The 18,528-nt window shown below is 39.2% G+C and overlaps 1 protein-coding gene across 1 annotated transcript in view; it reads right to left on the bottom strand.

The window, feature by feature from the left end:
* Positions 1 to 18,528, bottom strand: part of ATRNL1 (attractin like 1) — a gene marked incomplete at both ends in the record, with an annotated part of 528,973 nt that overhangs the window by 305,199 nt on the left and 205,246 nt on the right. The window lies entirely within an intron of this gene.

Genomic DNA, 18,528 nt, shown 5'->3' on the forward strand with positions numbered 1-18,528 from the left:
AAGGACTGGAGTCTGCCAGCAGTTACTAGTCATGCCATTCCTGTCACTGAACACTAACAGCACTCCTCTGATGGCCAGCTAAAGTTGGCATAGATGCAGAAGGGAGAAGATGACCCAAACCATGTTTAACCCTTCCTGGAAGGAGTATAAAATGATTTGGACCAGTCAGAAGACATAAGTTTTGAGTATCCCATAGTTCCTCAAACTGGAGGAATGAGATTAATCCTTATCTGGGTCACCAGAAATGACTGAAAAGGAACTTATCTTCAGGGGCAAGAGTCATAATTGGACATTTCAGAGTGAAGCAGGTTTCCAGCACTTCCACAATGTAAGAAATAGACACAGGATGGCTGTTGCTGTGATTCATCAGCACTCCATGTAGAATCCCAGCAGGCAGATAATAAAAAATCAGAAAAGCCCTCAGAGATGTAAACTGTGTTAGCAGATTAATAATCCTTCTGCAACAGACTGCTGTGAACCAGAGCTGGGTGCAGTGGATGGATCTTGAATGCTCCGTTACAGGGGCAAATATCTTCAGATCTAGCAGAATAAACCTAACTCTTGGACCAGTATGGTTCTACAGGGATCAAAAGATTCTGGTTTTGCCTTTGTCACAGAAAATAAAGAGGTGACTTGGAAGTGTACCTGGTTCAGATTATTATTTTGTGCATGTTCAAGTATGGCCAGATGCAAGTTATCTTTGATGCGACACCCTAGTGAGTAATTTTGGAGGCCTATTTTGATCCATGTCTTGATGGCATTCCGCTAGTCACCAACAACACACAGTGCGTTACAAATAAAAAATGTGATCATAAAAAGAAAATCAGTAAATACAAAGAGAGTGAAAGATTAAGTCAAAGCAGGAAAAAGCTGTGTCAGCTTTTTGTTGGACTCAGTAGCTTGCTTACTGCTGACAATCACCTTTTCTGCAGGAACACATCATCTGAAAAATACATTTTATTCTATCCCTCGGGAAGCCTGACATAGAAGGAGAAAAAAAGCTTACTGGTCAATGAAGCAAGAATATAGCCCGCTGCATTGTCTTACTAGTTAAAGAAAATGTTTTGGGGTAGGGTTTTTTTTTTGTTTGTTTGATTGGGGTTTTTTTTACACTGTGTGGAAAGAAAATTAAAAGATAAAGGAGTTACGTGAAAGGAATTACCATGACCTTCGAAGCTGCCAAGTCCACTTTCTTTATCATTAGACACCACAGTTCCACTATTCAAACAAGAGTAAATTGATCTACATGACTTAGGTAACAAGTTAAATCAGGTTTTTGCATGCTCTGAAGGCAAAAGATAAATAAATATTAAAGAACGCATTTATTATTAATCATAGAATCACAGAATCATAGAATAGTTAGGGTTGGAAAGGACCTTAAGATCATCCAGTTCCAACCGCCCTGCCATGAACAGGGACACCCCACACTAAACCATGGCACCCAAGGCTCTGTCCAACCTGGCCTTGAAAACTGCCAGGGATGGAGCATTCACAACTTCCCCAGGCAACCCATTCCAGTGCCTCACCACCCTCACATAAAGCACTTCTTCCTTATATCCAATCTAAACTTCCCCTGTTTAAGTTTGAACCCGTTACCCCTTGTCCTGTCACTACAGTCCCTGATGAAGAGTCCATCCCCAGCATCCTTGTAGGCCCCCCTTCAGATACTGGAAGGCTGCTATGAGGTCTCCACGCAGCCTTCTCTTCTCCAGGCTGAACAGCCCCAACTTTCTCAGCCTGTCTCCATACAGGAGGTGCTCCAGTCCCCTGATCATCCTTGTGGCCTCCTCTGGACTTGTTCCAACAGTTCCATGTCCTTTTTATGTTGAGGACACCAGAACTGTACACAATGCTCCAAGTGAGGTCTCACGAGAGCAGAGTAGAGGGGCAGGATCCCCTCCTTCAACCTGCTGGTCACGCTCCTCTTGATGCAGCCCAGGATACGGTTGGCTTTCTGGGCTGCAAGCGCACAGTGAAGCCGGCTCATGTTCGTTTTCTCACTGACCAACACCCCCAAGTCCTTCTCTGCAGGGCTGCTCTGAATCTCTTCTCTGCCCAACCTGTAGCTGTGCCTGGGATTGCTCCGACCCCGGTGTAGGACCTTGCACTTGTCATGGTTAAACTTCATATGGTTGTCATCTGTACTATTGTACGGTTCAACAACTAAGTAAATCTTATTAATAAAGTCTCATTGAATCTATTAGTAACATTGTAGTCTATCTACATATTTAACAGTAAGATTAATCATCACACCAGAACATATTTAAAGGCAGCAGGCCAGCAAAAGATGGCAAGTAGTGATTGACCTCTTATTAAAGGGATTAATAAAGCCTTTAATAGTCATGAGTAACAAGGCCAAAAAGATAGGAATAATGTATAGATCTGCTAAGTCTCCTGATCTGGTCAACTTCTGACTCCATGAAATACAGAGACCTACTTTAGCATGAACCATTGTAAATGTACAGTGGACAAGTAGCACAGCATGCACTCGCCCGGAATTTCTGGCTACTGCTAAGGCTGCAAATGCAAGAAGCACCATAGAAAGCCCTTCTGAACAACATAATGCTGGTTTGCTCAGAAAATACAGAAAATGGCCATTTAAAAAACACCATAGTCATCTTCTAAGCCCAAACCGTGCCCCCTCAGAGAAGCAGAGCATCAGCTGAAGACCAGGGATATATAGTTAAGACATTAGGCAAAACTGGGAGTAGACACAGGACTCCTGTCTCCCAATTATATGGACAGCTTTTCTGCCCATAAGTTTAAAAAAGATATCAAAGTCATTTACTCTTAAAACAGTGTGACTATTTTTTCTCGTGGTTTCCTGTTATATTTAATTGTTGTTCGGTTTCTGTTGGTTTCTTTTTCTAAAATTTATGTGTTCCCTGCTAAAGCCAAGAAAATAGGAACTAAGTTTTCAAAGTATTCAGGAAAAGTCTTTACATTGATGAAAGATGCTACATAGAATCATAGAATCATAGAATAGTTAGGGTTGGAAAGGACCTCAAGATCATCCAGTTCCAACCCCTTGCCATGGGCAGAGACACCCCACACTAAACCATGCCACCCAAGGCCTCATCCAACCTGGCCTTGAACACCGCCAAGGAGGGAGCATTCACAACCTCCCTCGGCAACCCCTTCCAGTGCCTCACCACCCTCACAGTAAAGAATTTCTTCCTTAGATCCAATCTAAACTTCCCCTGTTTAAGTTTGAACCCGTTACCCCTTGTCCTGTCACTGCAGTCCCTGATGAAGAGCCCCTCCCCAGCATCCTTATAGCCCCCTTCAGATACTGGAAGGCTGCTATGAGGTCTCCACGCAGCCTTCTCTTCTCCAGGCTGAACAGCCCCAACTTTCTCAACCTGTCTTCATACGGGAGGTGCTCCAGTCCCCTGATCATCCTCATGGCCCTCCTCTGGACTTGTTCCAACAGTTCCATGTCCTTTTTATGTTGAGGACACCAGAACTGCCCACAATACTCCAAGTGAGGTCTCACGAGAGCAGAGTAGAGGGGCAGGATCACCTCCTTCGACCTGCTGGTCACGCTCCTTTTGATACCATCTTGTAACAAATCAGAAAAATATTTTCACTTTTTTAACTGCATTTTTACCTACAACTGTCAATCCTGAAAAACAGCAAGATAGCTACATACAGAGCCTTTTATACTCAAGATATCCCAAAGTACTTTACAGTGTTATTAATTAATTAGCAGTTAATTAATTAGATAGATACCCCATTAATAGTATCAAAGATAGTTGTATATTACACACTGTAGACATTATCTCTTCTGCAGTACTCAAATGGCCTTGAGACCACAGCTTGCATTATTAAAGAAGGGTTCTGAAAGCCAACTTATGGAACGCGCCTTGAGATTCTTCAAAGGTGCCAAAGGACCTTTAACTTATGCCAAGCCAGACCTATAAACTGGAGAGAGCAGATCTTCACTAAACTATTCAGTAGGAGCACATTTCACAGCAATAATAAACACAATTTATGAAGGTTTTATTCTATCTGCAGTAGAGAGGGACAAACCATTAAATCTCTATCTCAGCCACAGACTGGATGCTGCAAAGCAGAAATACATATCTCTTCATAGATGATTCTAATCATAGAATCACAGAATCAACCAGGTTGGAAAAGACCTTTTAGATCATCAAATCCAACCATTACTCTGGGACTGCCAAGGCCACCACTAAACCATGCCACTGAGAGCCTGATCTACATGGTTTTGAACACTTCCAGAGACAGTGATTCCACTGCTGCCCTGGGCAGCCTCTTCCAATGCCTGAGCATTCTTTTGGTGAAGGAATGTTTCCCAATATACAATCTAAACCCCCCGGCACAGCTTGAGGTCATTATTTCTTGTCCTTCTCCTGTCCGGAGAAGAGACTGTTCCTCTACCTCACTACAACCTCCTTTCAGGTAATTGAAGAGAGTGATAAGGTCCCCTCTGAGCCCTCAGCTGCTCCTCATCAGACTTGTGTTCCAGACCCCTCACCAGCTTCATTGTCCTTCTCTGGCTCTGCTCCAGCACCTCAATGTCTCTCTTTTAGTGAGGGGCCCAGAACTGAACACAGGATTCGAGGTGCAGCCTCACCAGTGCCAAGTACAGCGGGATGATCGCTGCCCTGGCCCTGCTGGCCACACTATTTCTTATACAGGCCAGGATGCTGTTGGCCTTCTTGGTTTACTGGGTGCAAGCCGGCTCATGTTCAGCTCTGTCAATCAGCATCCCCAAGTCCTTTTCCTCTGAGCAGCTTTCCAACCACTCTTTCCCAGACTGGCACTTTGCAGGGGGTTATTGTGGTCCAAGTAAAGGACCTGGCACTTCGCCTTGTTGAACCTCATACCACTGGCCACAGCCCATCAATCCAGCCTGTCCAGATCCCTCTTCAGAGCTGTCTTATCCTTCACAGATCAACACTCTCAGCCAACTTGGTGTCATCTGCAGGTCTACTGAGAGTGCACTCATTCAGATCATCACTGAAGAAATTAAACAACACTGACCTTAACACCAAGCCCTCAGGGACACTGCTAGTGACCGGTCATCAACTAGATATGATACCATTTAGCACCACTCTTTGGGCTCAGCCATCCAGCCAGTTTCCAACCCAGCAAAGAATCTGCTTACCCACGCCATGAGCAGCCAGTTTCTCCAGGAGAAAGCTGTGGGAGACTGTGTCAAAGGCTTTACTTAAGTCAACATAGAAAATGTTCACAGCCTTTCTCTCAGCAATCAGGCAGGTCACCTTATCATAGAAGAGATCAGGTTGGTCAAGCATGACCTGCTCTTCATGAACCCATGCTGACTGGGCCTGATCTGCCCAGTCAGTTCAAGGAAGATGACTAAAGTGAATACAACTTGAATGGGAGCACTGCCTAACACAGTTATGTGATTCAACCGTGCAAATTAAGTCGGGTGCAAATGACAGAGCTGGCATTGAGCAAATATTTCCTTCCCATCTTTCTAATGACTGCAGAAGTATGCTGAAGAAGTTTCACAGCTTGGAGGAAGGTTCACTTTTATACTCAGATTACTCTCTGGTTGGCCAAAACTTCGAGAAAGATTTGCCTGGACCTGTTCTTAACTTGCACATCCCAAATGTCTGGAAGGCTCTAAAGCTACATTTTATTAGAATATAAATTAGAAGAACTTTAGGGGAAATTTAATGTGAGAGCAGAAATTAAAAGGGATTGTAAAGAAGACCATCTATTGTATCCTGATGCTGTCTGTCTCACTGTTCTCACTTCCTATGTTTCAGGCTATACCTTAGGAGACTCTTCCTCTACATGCATCCCACAGCTCTCAGGGAAAGTATCACTTCCCTCTCTTCAGAAGGCTTCACCTTCAGCAGGCTGCAGCAGGCAGAATAGCTTTCCTTCCCTCTGCCAAGCTGCATCCAGAACATAACCCTAAAACATAATATAGGCCCATATATCCCAAATTCACATAAACAGACTAAGCAGTTACACACTACGTCACATCATATTTCATAGTGCCGTTCAGCCTAGACACCTTTGCTTGGAAATAAATAAAAAATTTAAAGTAAAATTTCATTGTAAGAGCACAACATGTTTGGAATAGTTAAATAATAAATAGACAAATGTATTACATTTAATGTAGAAAAACCTACTTAAAGAACATTCCGTGTATCCTGCTGATACATGTTGTCGTATATAATTACAATCGTGAATTTAGAGAAGCCAGAGATTTTATTCAATGCATATTTGTTTCTACTTTAAACTTTTAAAAAGCTACTCTAAGTATTTTCACCCTTTACATAAACATATCAGAGTTTGTACAAATGCTTCAGTTTATAAAGACACACAGAGAACAGACTGCTTCAATTAGGAAACAAAACGAAACTAAAAAAAAATCTCACTGCATTTATATTGTATCATAGGATGACAATGAAAGCACAAAGATAACGAACACTAAACATAATCAAACTGCGATATGAGAAACACCTGATAAAAGCAATCTTGCAGTGTTTATCTGGTTGACCTACAGAAATAAGGCTTTAAAACTGTTTTCAAAATCAGGTGAACTCTGAAAATGAAACAAATTCAAGCAACAACAACAATAAAACAAACACTACCACTACTAAGAGGTGGCAATCAAAATATTACCAACGGCCATTAATACCCAAAAATTAAATACAGAAAGTTATAGAATTATTTCAGTAATTTATAGAAGAAAATGCTTGATTCTCTACAAGTACTGCTCTGTGGTTCATTTTGGTGACTCATTTTTCTGTAAGAATTAAAAATGCCTACAACACAAATCCCACCTTTTTTCAAAACATATTTCCTCATCTAAACTTAATTCTCAACACATTTCAAATTCAAAGTGTCAATTAGCTATAACGATTTTCCAAAGAGCCTAGGTAGTTAGCTACCTAGACTCTTAGCTGTGGAAAAAATGGTAATGACATTACAGAATGAGTGTTGCATTATTTTACTTCTAAAAAAGTTAACGGAAAAACAATATATCGAAACGCGTTTTTTGGTTTGTTTTTTTAACAATAGCTTGCTCTTCTACCTATCCCCAAACTTCTGGAACTATGCAGAAGACAATTTCATCTTAGTTTTGGATTGTTTCAATAAAATCTTAATATCCAGCATTTCATTTTTCTAAGTCATCAAAATGGTCCACATTTACATTTTTCTACTTACTATTTTTGAAATATTTACAAAAATCCCAAACAAATAAAACCAACAAGTAACGTTTACAGATAGAGATAGAACCACTGTCACTTTACATCAGCAATAATCCCTTCCTACTTCATGCTGGACTGGAAAATATCCAGTGTGCTGTTGGCTCAGATGTGCAGCCCAGACCTCCATCTCAAATCTGATAAAAGATACAGCCAGACAGAAGTTAAGGAGACACAAAATGCAGCATAATCTATAAACTTCCTGAACTTTTATGTTTAAAGTTTTACAGGGGAAGTTCTTGAGGACATAGAAACCTCCTACAGAAACCCAGAGTCCACAGCTTAGATCTTAGTTCCCCACCACAGAGTATTTGGAACCCACCAGCTGAGTATTCTTGAGCCAAAGCTTCTCCAGGAGTCAGCCCAGTGCACCCTAAACACAGCTACTACAGAGTTCTGTGCACAATTAAGCTGCCACATCACTGCAGAGTAGCCTCCTCTTCAGAGCTCTCACCAGGAAAACATGCTGTAGGCTGCCTTCTTTTTGACAATATTAAAACCAGCTCCTCCTACTTTTTGCCTAGCAGGTTATGTGCCTCATCTCCTTAGTGTAGGCAAGGGAGAAGCAGCAACAGGATTCACACCAGCATGGGAAGAAAATTCAATTTGCACACAGAGACTAAGAGACCAGAAGAAGTCAAATGACACAAGCACTCAGGACAGAGAGGGGACTCCTACAGTCTAATTTCTGTTTCAAGGCATATTGCTTTCCTTGTGTATTAAAAATTATTGAATGAAGTAGAAAAAGAACATTGCGAGATAAGACTACAATACCATCCTGACATCATCAACGGTCAAATATAACAAGGATTTATGGTTATTGAGCCTTTTCACATCTCTATTTTGATTTTTTCAAAACCCTTGACTGCTTTTGCAGTCAAAAGGAGTCATTAAAATCAATTCAAAATGTCAGTAATGAGTGCATGTGAGAACAAACAATAATTAGGCAAAGAAAGCAATTTAATTAAATGAGGAAAATAAATTTCAAAGCAATCATTTAATCCTAGCATTGCTGTTAATTTTCAAGAAACTGTTCTCTTTCTTTAATGAAGGCCCATGACTTTTAATATGGTTAATATGGGAATTTTAAATTCATATCCAATAAGGAACAGACCTATTCCCTTACTCAACCTACTCCCCATCTGCAGGGATCTGGCGACGTCCATCTTGCCATTTTATTCCCAGGCCGAAAGTCAAAACCACAGCACTGCACCAGCTACTAAGAAGGAGAAAAACTGACTGCTGCTGCTGAACCCAGGACAGTATGCATGGGTCATGTACATTTGACTTCATCTGGGTCTATGGGTATATCTCCGTTATTCGGTTTGATGTGATAGATCGTCTCTACGATGGCTAATTCCCTCAGAGACTGGATGCCTTTGTCTAAAGTAGTCCACTTGGCCGAACGACTCATAACATCGTCCTTGTATGGAAACCTTTCTTTCACAGCTGCCAAGAGCCGCCTCCAAAGACTGAGGGACCTTTTCTCTCTTGCAATTGCTTTGTCAATTCCCCCTTCTCTAGCAAGTGATCCCAGCTGCTTGGCTTCTGTACCTCCTAGTTTGTGACCATCGGCCCCATTGTCCCAGCATCGGAGCAACCAGGTGATGATGTGCTCCCCTGGTTGACGGGTAAAATCTTTTTGCATATTCCATAGCTCAGTTGAGGTCCCAGGCCGAAAGTCAAAACCACAGCACTGCACCAGCTACTAAGAAGGAGAAAAACTGACTGCTGCTGCTGAACCCAGGACAGTATTACAAGAAAACTTTGTGTTTTCTAAAATGCCAGTGTTCCTCAAAGAGGAAAGCCCAGACAGAAATCCTGACTTGAAATTCTACTTCAGTACTTCTGAGTGACCCTACAACTCCCTAAGAACATATAATTACACTGGAAATTATTTCTAAAATCTTTAAAAAAATTGGATATGTTTCATATAAATTAGTGAAAGATTGATATTAAAAGGGTACATTAAAGAGGAATATTAAAAGTGTAAAAAGAACCACTACAATCAAGGGTGTCTGTGAATTATTTTTGGGTGAGTGCTCAGTTAATGGGCAGCTATTCAACACTTTGTTCTACATTCAACACTTGGTGTTGGGCCCATGCCTCATTTAATACATACTACACAAACCCTTTTCTAAAGACAGAATTCGTTTCTCATGTGGCTTTCTATAGTATTCATCACTACCAGTTTCTGAGTTCTTCAGAAAAGTTAATGAATTTGTTACAACATTACTGAGAGATGAGCAGGCATTATCAGTCTCATTTTATAGGATACAAAATGAAACAAAAAGACCAAGGACAAAAAGATCCATTAATCATGAGTAACCAATCTGAAATACCTAGAGCTTGAGTCTTCATAATATGTGAGTTATATAACACTACACATGATAGTTCTTATTTTGCAGTTCCTTCCATCATTCACTGTAATTTGTTCCACTTTCACAAAAAAAAACCAGGAAAAGAACATACTTTCATCTTTCCATTACATTATCACTGATTCTTTCCCTAAAAATTTATTCAGTGCATTGTAGAGGGAAAGTTCCTTGGGAAATAGTATGTAGCCATGTTATTAGTAGTTGTATAATCATGCCCTAATGAAGAAGCAAATCAAAAATGATCATGCCAGCAAACTTCTTTCTTCCACTTTCCTGGCACCCACTGCCTGAACAGTCTGTTTCAATAAAAAGGTTTTATTAAGTAATTTTAAGAATCAGGTTGGAGTAAACTTTAGAGAACTACTTTAATCTTGAGCTAGCTTCTCCCATTCCCCAGATCTTTCCAGCAGAGCTTCCCAGTTCACTACATCTCAGCAAAGAGGGAAGAATGAACCTCAGTTGCCAGAAAAGGAGCAAAACCATAAATCACTGGACAGATTCATGGACTTTGTAACTTTGGCCAGTCCATTCTCCCATGGCATTTGTCACACAGTTTCTTAAAACACATTTCTAAAACTGAACAACATGGCAAAAGATTTTCACACACATATAGAATTTCTGAGAAATACGTCTAGCATTTTGACTCCAAAACTGAAAGTTTAGCAAAAGTTCTAACTCAAAAGGACCGCACTGTATGGCAGCCAGCAATATGAATAGACCATACAACCAGACCCACTCGCAACATTATCTCGTTCCCAGCTACAACCTAATGATCATATAACCTTTTTCTGAATACAAATTTTTTTTCTGAATAGAAGATTTCTATTTCCTGAATAGAAAAACAGTGCTGTTCTATCTTAGCTTCATGAAATCACAAAGTTGTAAGAACCTCCCTCACAACTGCAACATCAGACCCACCACAGTCAGTCTTCCCACATTTTTCTATTTAGGGAAGTCTCTATTCATGCCAATTCTAAAATGCACAGTCTCACCTCCTCACTGCACAGGCTGTTTGTCTCTCTCCTCTTTCTATTGATTGTTCTCTATTTCCAGCAACAGTTTGTTGAGAACAGTCCTATTCACATTCTTCTTCATCAGCAAAACTCACGCTGCTTTTGAAACCAAGTTCCACTATCAAATGCTATAAATCATATCCATTTGTGACCAAAATAAATTTTGCTTTTATTATACCAAAGTTAGGGGGTTACCACCAGACCTATTTTTAATCATGATAATTATTCTGAACTTTCAGAGCAGCTGCCTGATTCAGTCCTCTGTTGTCTGTATCTTGCAGTCATGCACTGCCTCATTTTCATTGTTACACTGAAGTATGTTGGTGTCTGACATTACTTGTCCATTGTGAGAAAACAAAAAGTCATTTACTGTGAAATCTTTACTATAAACTAGCAAAACTTGCATTTTTGCTGAATGCAATGAGTGCAGAATGAGCTTCAAAATACTTCAGCACTTACTATTTATACATCTTTTCCCATGTAAAGAAAGGGCATGTGAGAATGAATTTCACAGAAGTCCAAAGTTTTGAAAACTGACAAATGACAAGTCATTGGTTTTTTTCTGTACATTAAAAAACGTACGAGGCTAAAAAGCCCATGAAAAGACAGGGATTAGTGTCATAATCAGCAAATCTGATAACTAATTTTATACAAAAATATTTTATCTTCTGAAATTTTCAGCTGCCATTTGGACAGGTCTAATAAGTTGTCAGTTTTGATCGTAAGGGAGGGTCAGATACAAAAAAAGCTGCCTTGTGTTACAATTTTATTCAGCTAATATGTTACTATATGTAATTATGTCACTAATAGTACAGGTTTACTCTACATAGACTAAAACTTTCTGAAGATGATGTCGTTCTAAAAAACATATGCACAGAGCTCAGGTGAGTAACCCTTGATTCTCTCTACTGAGTATGGAAATATCTAGAAGGTTATTTAAGGCTGGACACATAAGTTTTAAAAAGCTTGTGGGTGAGATGCACCGCACTGTAACTGTCATAGAAGTATATATGTAGGTATGTCAGTGTTACGATGAGCAAGGAAAGACTGGTTGCTGAAATCTAAAAACTGAAGAACATGTACAATTACCTGGGTTCTTTTAGGCACAGAAACTGAAGATTACATTCCTAAAGGTTTTAAACCATAGACCACAGCCAGGTGTTATTTATTTCATGGACAGTTCACCAAACTCTTAACTGAAAATACTGCAACAACTGGCAGGGTTTCTGTTAACAGCTGCAGACCCTTTTCAAGATCTCCCTGCGACCATGGTCTGTAGAGTTTGGAAACCAATGAACTAGAGAATTATGATCAAAATATTAGTAAAAAAAAGGCAAAGAAAAGTGAATGCATCAATTAGCAATTATTGAAACATCAATTTTAGATAAAAGGTCTAGATGGCTCTGATGATGGAGCATTTCAAAGCTCATGGCATAGGCATCATGATTAGTCAAAAAAGATAAGTGTTATTATTTAATAGTAAGGACTGCTCAGGAAATGAACTTTTGTCACAACAGACATTCATTGTGATATCTTAGTTCTTGCAGTGTTAATAAAGTGGGAGAAAAGTACAAACAGAACCAAGAAAAAAAAGCCTTACTAAAATATTTTGGTAGAAATTCAAATTTATTTCTCCATGAAGTTTTCTTCATAATGATCTAGATGCATCACCAACTTTACAACACTCATATTAATACTACAACTCTACCATGCAACAGCATTTTGCAATATACTAGCATCAACACTCCTTAACCTGTTTCTAATTATTTTTCTCTAGTAATATCGCCTATACACACTGAAGAGATCTTCAATCTCCTTGTTCTGACAACTGAAATTTCGTATCTAAGAAACAACATTAAATTATTGTTTGACTTCATGTGTTATTGCCAAAGAGGGTTGTTTCTTGTCACACAATTAATTAAAGCAACCAAATTTTAACGTTATTTTAAATCTTGCCTTAAAACTTTCAGTTTATTTTATAATCCCTACAAATTGGGTAACGTTTCCTTTTACAAATAAAGAACTTGATTTTTATTTCTAACATGGATCGATGCCCCTAATATGGACATGGCAAAAGTGTAAATAGTATTTTTAAACTGCTTATGCTTTTATACATGTATATGCACAAGTTTTCATATAAATTCAGAAGATTCAGAAGTTATTCACACAATAACTTCTATGTGGATTATTAGCAGAGTTTTTATCCTGCTTCTTGAATAATTAAACACAGATCTCAGCCATAGAAGCAACCCTTAGCTGATTCAGCCTTACAAGGAGACAGAACATGCACTTCCTAAATTGGCTATAAATATACAAAGGTAAGTAGGTGCTCCTGTAATATCTCAACATTTTCAAAATTCTCTTATTTCCTTTTTCTCATTATTTAGTTGAACTTTGCTTAAGAAACCTTAAATCTACAGTCCAAATGTCAAAACTTACCCCATGTTGCTTGACTCTCCGTGATTTGTACAAAATACACAATGTAAATTGAAGTTGAGATGTTTCAACTTTGCTGATATTCTTTGCTGCTTCTCAAACAATTTTAACATGTTAGTTTTGAGAACCAAAACCTCTAATAGCAAATAAATCCAGAACTCTTTCTGCAAAAATGCACTTCATACTAGACAGAAATGATGCATCTCATATACCTTGCTGTGCAGCCTCCTCTATCTACTGCAACAGGCACGTGTATTGTAAAAGATATAATATGCTAAATCGCCATACTTGTACAATGGACAGTAGAAATGCTTTTGCATTACAACTCTATAAAGAAGATGTAACACTAGCACCTTTTAATTTAAAACACCATTGGGTATATTTATGTAAAATCTGTAGATTTAAATAATAACTTTCTCACTGGTTTTGCTCATGCTAAGAATTGAGTGCCAATTCAGCAACAACCACTGATGGAATATTAACATTCCAAACATTCACAAATGAGATCGCATATCTGTAAGAATGCCTAATCCAGACTATGAACCCTTTAAAACAGATATGGGAGGAAATACTTCAACCTTTAGTACAAAGTACAGAGTGACAAACTTGAGGAAAAATAAACCCAGATTCTCTTCCCCACTTCCTACAAATTTAACTTGTAGAGCTGGCAGTTAAGAATGTAAAATAAACTGTCTGGTTAAACTAAGCAAATGGAAAGAACAGAGAAAGGAGAAATGGAGCGCAAAAGGCTGTTTTTCTCAACTCCAACACAGTCACCCACTCTTCAGAGGAGATTTATTCTTTGCCTGAGAGAGGGAACGTTGGCCACCACAGCGGGACTCACTGACTGCTTTCTGAAAGTGACTTGGAAAACTCAATTTCCACCTCAAACAGCTGCCAGACATTAAAAGAAATATTCTGTTTCCCTAGCACTATTTTTTCCATAAACTAGGAACTAGATACAGTTGTGCTTTCATTAATTCATGGCTTTTTTTGGCCATGGAAAGAAAGTACCAGTAACTGAAATGCACAAGCAGAATAAACCTCTTCCTCTTTCATTGTTCTTTTTGTTCATTTGGTTGGTTGCTTGGTTTTTTCAGATGATTAGTTTAATACAGAACAACTGATAGATTCCACTACTTTGTGATAGATATCAGGCACAAATGTTCTGACACAGCTTTTTTAGGAAGTGAATTATCATGTAAAAAGGAACAGCAAACTATAGCAAATACTGGCAGTCTGTTTGTTCTTGGTATCTGAAAAATGCTGATTGCTCCTATCACCTACACCTGACTTTCAGGGACCGTACAATGTCAAGGCAAACCTTGCCAAAGAACATGAAGTAGGTGACATATTTGCATGATGTAGTTGTACATTGTCTTCCCTAGATGAATTTCATTTTTCTCTTTCCACCATTTAGTGTACTGTTCATTCTAACATCTCTTTATTCAGTACAGCAGGTTGCTCCAAGCCCCATCCAACCTGGCCTTGAACACTGCCAAGGACGAGGCAGCCACAGCTTCCCTGGGGAACCTGTGCCAGTGTCTCTCCACCTCTCTTTCATTAGCCATTCCTAGTGCCATGAAAGCCTTTGACACTTGAAAACCTGCTAGCCTGTGGTACCTATTTCTACTCAACAAGAGTAGAATTCTAAACTTTTTATTTTACAGATGAAAAAATTTAGATTTTTGCCCTTTTAAGATTTTTTTTTCAACATTTTGCATAGCTTGTCATTTTTCCAAAATTATTCTGATGGCCTTGGCATTTCCTTAACACAGTAAAGCATATTTATTTACCCATAACATAAAAAGACAAATCAAATACAGATATATTAATTCTCTACCAATATATCTTGATATTCCTTGACAGATACATTTTTCAACTTTTCCTTAATGTCTTGTTTGCTATTGCATCTATTTTGCTAATGTATACTGCTGCTTTTTGACCTCTCACAGTTTGCTCTTCTATTTCATGTCAGCATTACACTTTATATCAAGTGACTAGCAAATTACGCTTTTCTGTCAATGGGTTATATTTCTGGAATGTATTTTAGAACAATATTCACAATTCAAGCTAAGAAAAGTGACAATAAATTAATATCAAGGACTCGTAGGCTACTTTACAGTACGCTGAAATTGAGCTGAGTTAGCCAGTCAGAAAGCTAAACAATGCGACAATGTCCACATTTTACCTAATATAAGATTTGTTAAAGCTTATGTAACCTAAGATCTTGTCATCATCCTGAGAGAGAAATGACGCTCAATTTATTTAAGCTATCCTACACAGCTCATCATTCAAATACTCTGCAAGGGCTTTACAACACTAACTCTAAAACTGAGACTGCTGTCTTGACTTTTACAAATACGTGGGCTAGGATGAGGTGGTTCAGGACCCAAGACAAGTGGAGAGCATACCTTACAATAAGTAGCCAGCTGCATTAGTTATTCAGCCTATAATAATGGAAAAGGCTAAACTATCCTCAAGTGCTTCATACTTGCCAGCGGAGAATAGCACCCCAGTTGACACAGAATACCTAAGTTTCTCCAAGAACTCCCAGTCAAAAGAATCAACACAAATTCTCTCACAAACCATAAGCCACTTACTGAAGTCAGGGTGGATTTTTTTCCTGTTTCAATTGATTCAAGATCTCAGAACACATTGTGCCTTGAAATTCTACTGATCAAGAATTCTGTCTTTTCCCTGGCAAGTCAGCACAGGAAGCAATGCAAGTTTAAAACCACCACAAAGGTTTTCCCTTCACTGTCAGAAGGGAAAGTAAAGGGACACTGATGGATCCTTTACTACACCATTTGCTTCTTGCAACTCCAGTCTTGGGAAGCTCTAAGGTCTCCCGGGCATTTGACGAGTGACAGGTTCTGTCTTTGTAGACAGGTTAGGGAAACAAACAGACACAGCACACTACATATAAAGCAAAAGGATTCTGAAAGTATTCAACCCTATGAAACCCAGCTCAACATACAGACAAAATAATTGCACATACGTAGATATTTGCATCGGTTTCCTTCACATTAAAAAGCTGCTTCACAAATGGGCTACAGTCCAGGTATTTCTTCTGAATGAGTTTTTCAAGCCATCGAGTCTCTCTCACTCTTGCCTCATCCAGATTTTCAAAACTTAGAGTTCTATAAATAATCATAATTCATACTGGTTTAAATTTTTATGTAATAGGTAAATTTATGGTAATTGGTATTTTACTCTAATATTACACACTAGATTTGCAAGACAAATATAAACAATATAAAAAATAATTATGCAACCTGTGAAACAGCCTCTCAGGTGATGAGGGCCTATAGGTCACACTTTCATTTGCATACATTATAAAGTATGTTTATCTACTATTTTCTTGTGCTTAGCAGTTAGGAAGCTAGCTTATCCAGTGTAGTGGCAACTTCTTTTGATTTAGGAGTGGCATATCTAAATAAGTAGTCACTACAACGACTTTGTCTGGAAGGAATGCCATCCAAAGGGACCTTGACACACTTTTGAGGTGGGCTGATGCCAACCTTATGAAGTTTAACCATGACAAGTGCAAGGTCCTACACCTGGGTTGGAGCAATCTCAGGCACAGCTACAGGCTGGGCAGAGAAGAGATTCAGAGCAGCCCTGCAGAGAAGGACTTGGGGGTGTTGGTCGATGAGAAAATGAACATGAGCCGGCTTCAGTGTGCGCTCGCAGCCCAGAAAGCCAACTGTATCCTGAGCTGCATCAAAAGGAGCGTGACCAGCAGGTCGAAGGAGGTGATCCTGCCCCTCTACACTCTGCTCTCGTGAGACCTCACTTGGAGTATTGTGGGCAGTTCTGGTGTCCTCAACATAAAAAGGACATGGAACTGTTGGAACAAGTCCAGAGGACGGCCATGAGGATGATCAGGGGACTGGAGCACCTCCCGTATGGAGACAGGCTGAGAAAGTTGGGGCTGGTCAGCCCGGAGAAGAGAAGGCTGCCTGAAGACCTCATAGCAGCCTTCCAGTATCTGAAGGGGGCCTACAAGGATGCTGGGGAGGGACTCGTCATTAGGGACTTAGTGATAGGACAAGGGGTAACGGGTTAAAACTTAAACAGGGGATGTTTAGATTGGATATAAGGAGGAAGTTCTTTAGTGAGAGGGTGGTGAGGCACTGGAATGGGTTGCCCGGGGAAGTTGTGAATGCTCCATCCCTGGAGGTGTTTAAGGCCAGGTTGGACAGAGCCTTGGGTGACATGGTTTAGTGTGAGGTGTCCCTGCCCATGGTAGGGGGGTTGGAAATAAATGATCTTAAGGTCCTTTCCAACCCAAATCATTCTATGATTCTACTTTGGCAAAAGTTATTAAATAGTATCAATAAGGGGATGCCAATTAGTAAAGTCAGTGATACATCAGCAAAGCTATCAGAGAAAGCAAATAATCTTCATTTTAAAAAGGGTTTTTTTTAAACAAAGCAAATCTCCAATATTAAGTAAATACATACATGGAAATACCGTTCAGTTCACAGCAAAGTCTGAAAATGACTGGCAGCAAAACTGTTTCTTTAGCCTGCCCAACAAAGCCAGAAAGCCAACCCAGCATTTGGCAAATGAGTACGCAGAGCCTGGGGTGAGACCATAATACTTTATTCGCAGTTTCAGATTCTTGGTGTGGTTATTGTTTTAATTCTCTGGAAAGCGACAGTTGGTTTGTTTATTTTAGACAGTTTGGTTATTTTAGCTTAGGGCAAAATCTCCGTTTGTCTGTTGCTCTTTATGGGTTCTAAGTTGGTAGGTTTGCAGAGGCTAATCTTGTCTCAAACCATCCTAGAATTGTCTGATTTAAACTATAATCTCTTCCACAAGACTCTTTACACACTAAGATTTCTTTTTAAATAGAATTTATTTCCATAAGCCCATATATTCAAAAGAGAATGTTAGTTATTATTGTTACTGTATTGATAAATAGTAAACATTGCTTCAGTCTGTATCAAACTCAATCAGTGTTAGATAGAATTGGTGCAACTCGTTATTTTAAGTCAAGCATGAGTTTTACAGCTTCAATATGTATTTAGTTTAATGTTGTCCCAAAAGAAAACATGGATTCTACAAATCAGTGGCAAAGCACCTAACTGCTGCTATACATCTCACAACTCCACTAAAATAAACACCTTTTTCATAGCTAAAATTTATTGTTTAGACCCTTTAAGTTTCAACATAATTTTTAAAGATCTGGAAAATCTCCACTAACAGATTTATTAAAATTGCTACTTGCTATTTATCTTCTAAAATACTCTCCTTGGAATGTTCTTGAGTTTAATTTTTCTCTAAGCATAGCAAGTCTGCCACCTAGTGCTTTATGGGTACCTGTAGTACACATTTTATTTGATATTATATTTTTCTTAATTTCAATATAAGATGCCATGCTCTAAGTCCCTGAATGCATATAAATGACATGCATATTGGCCTGCACACACTCAGGGTGTTCAAAATTCACATTGTATTTTCTTACTGACAGGT

This window comes from Psittacula echo (genome assembly GCF_963264785.1).
Source record: "Psittacula echo genome assembly, chromosome: 6".
Lineage (NCBI taxonomy): Eukaryota > Metazoa > Chordata > Aves > Psittaciformes > Psittacidae > Psittacula > Psittacula echo.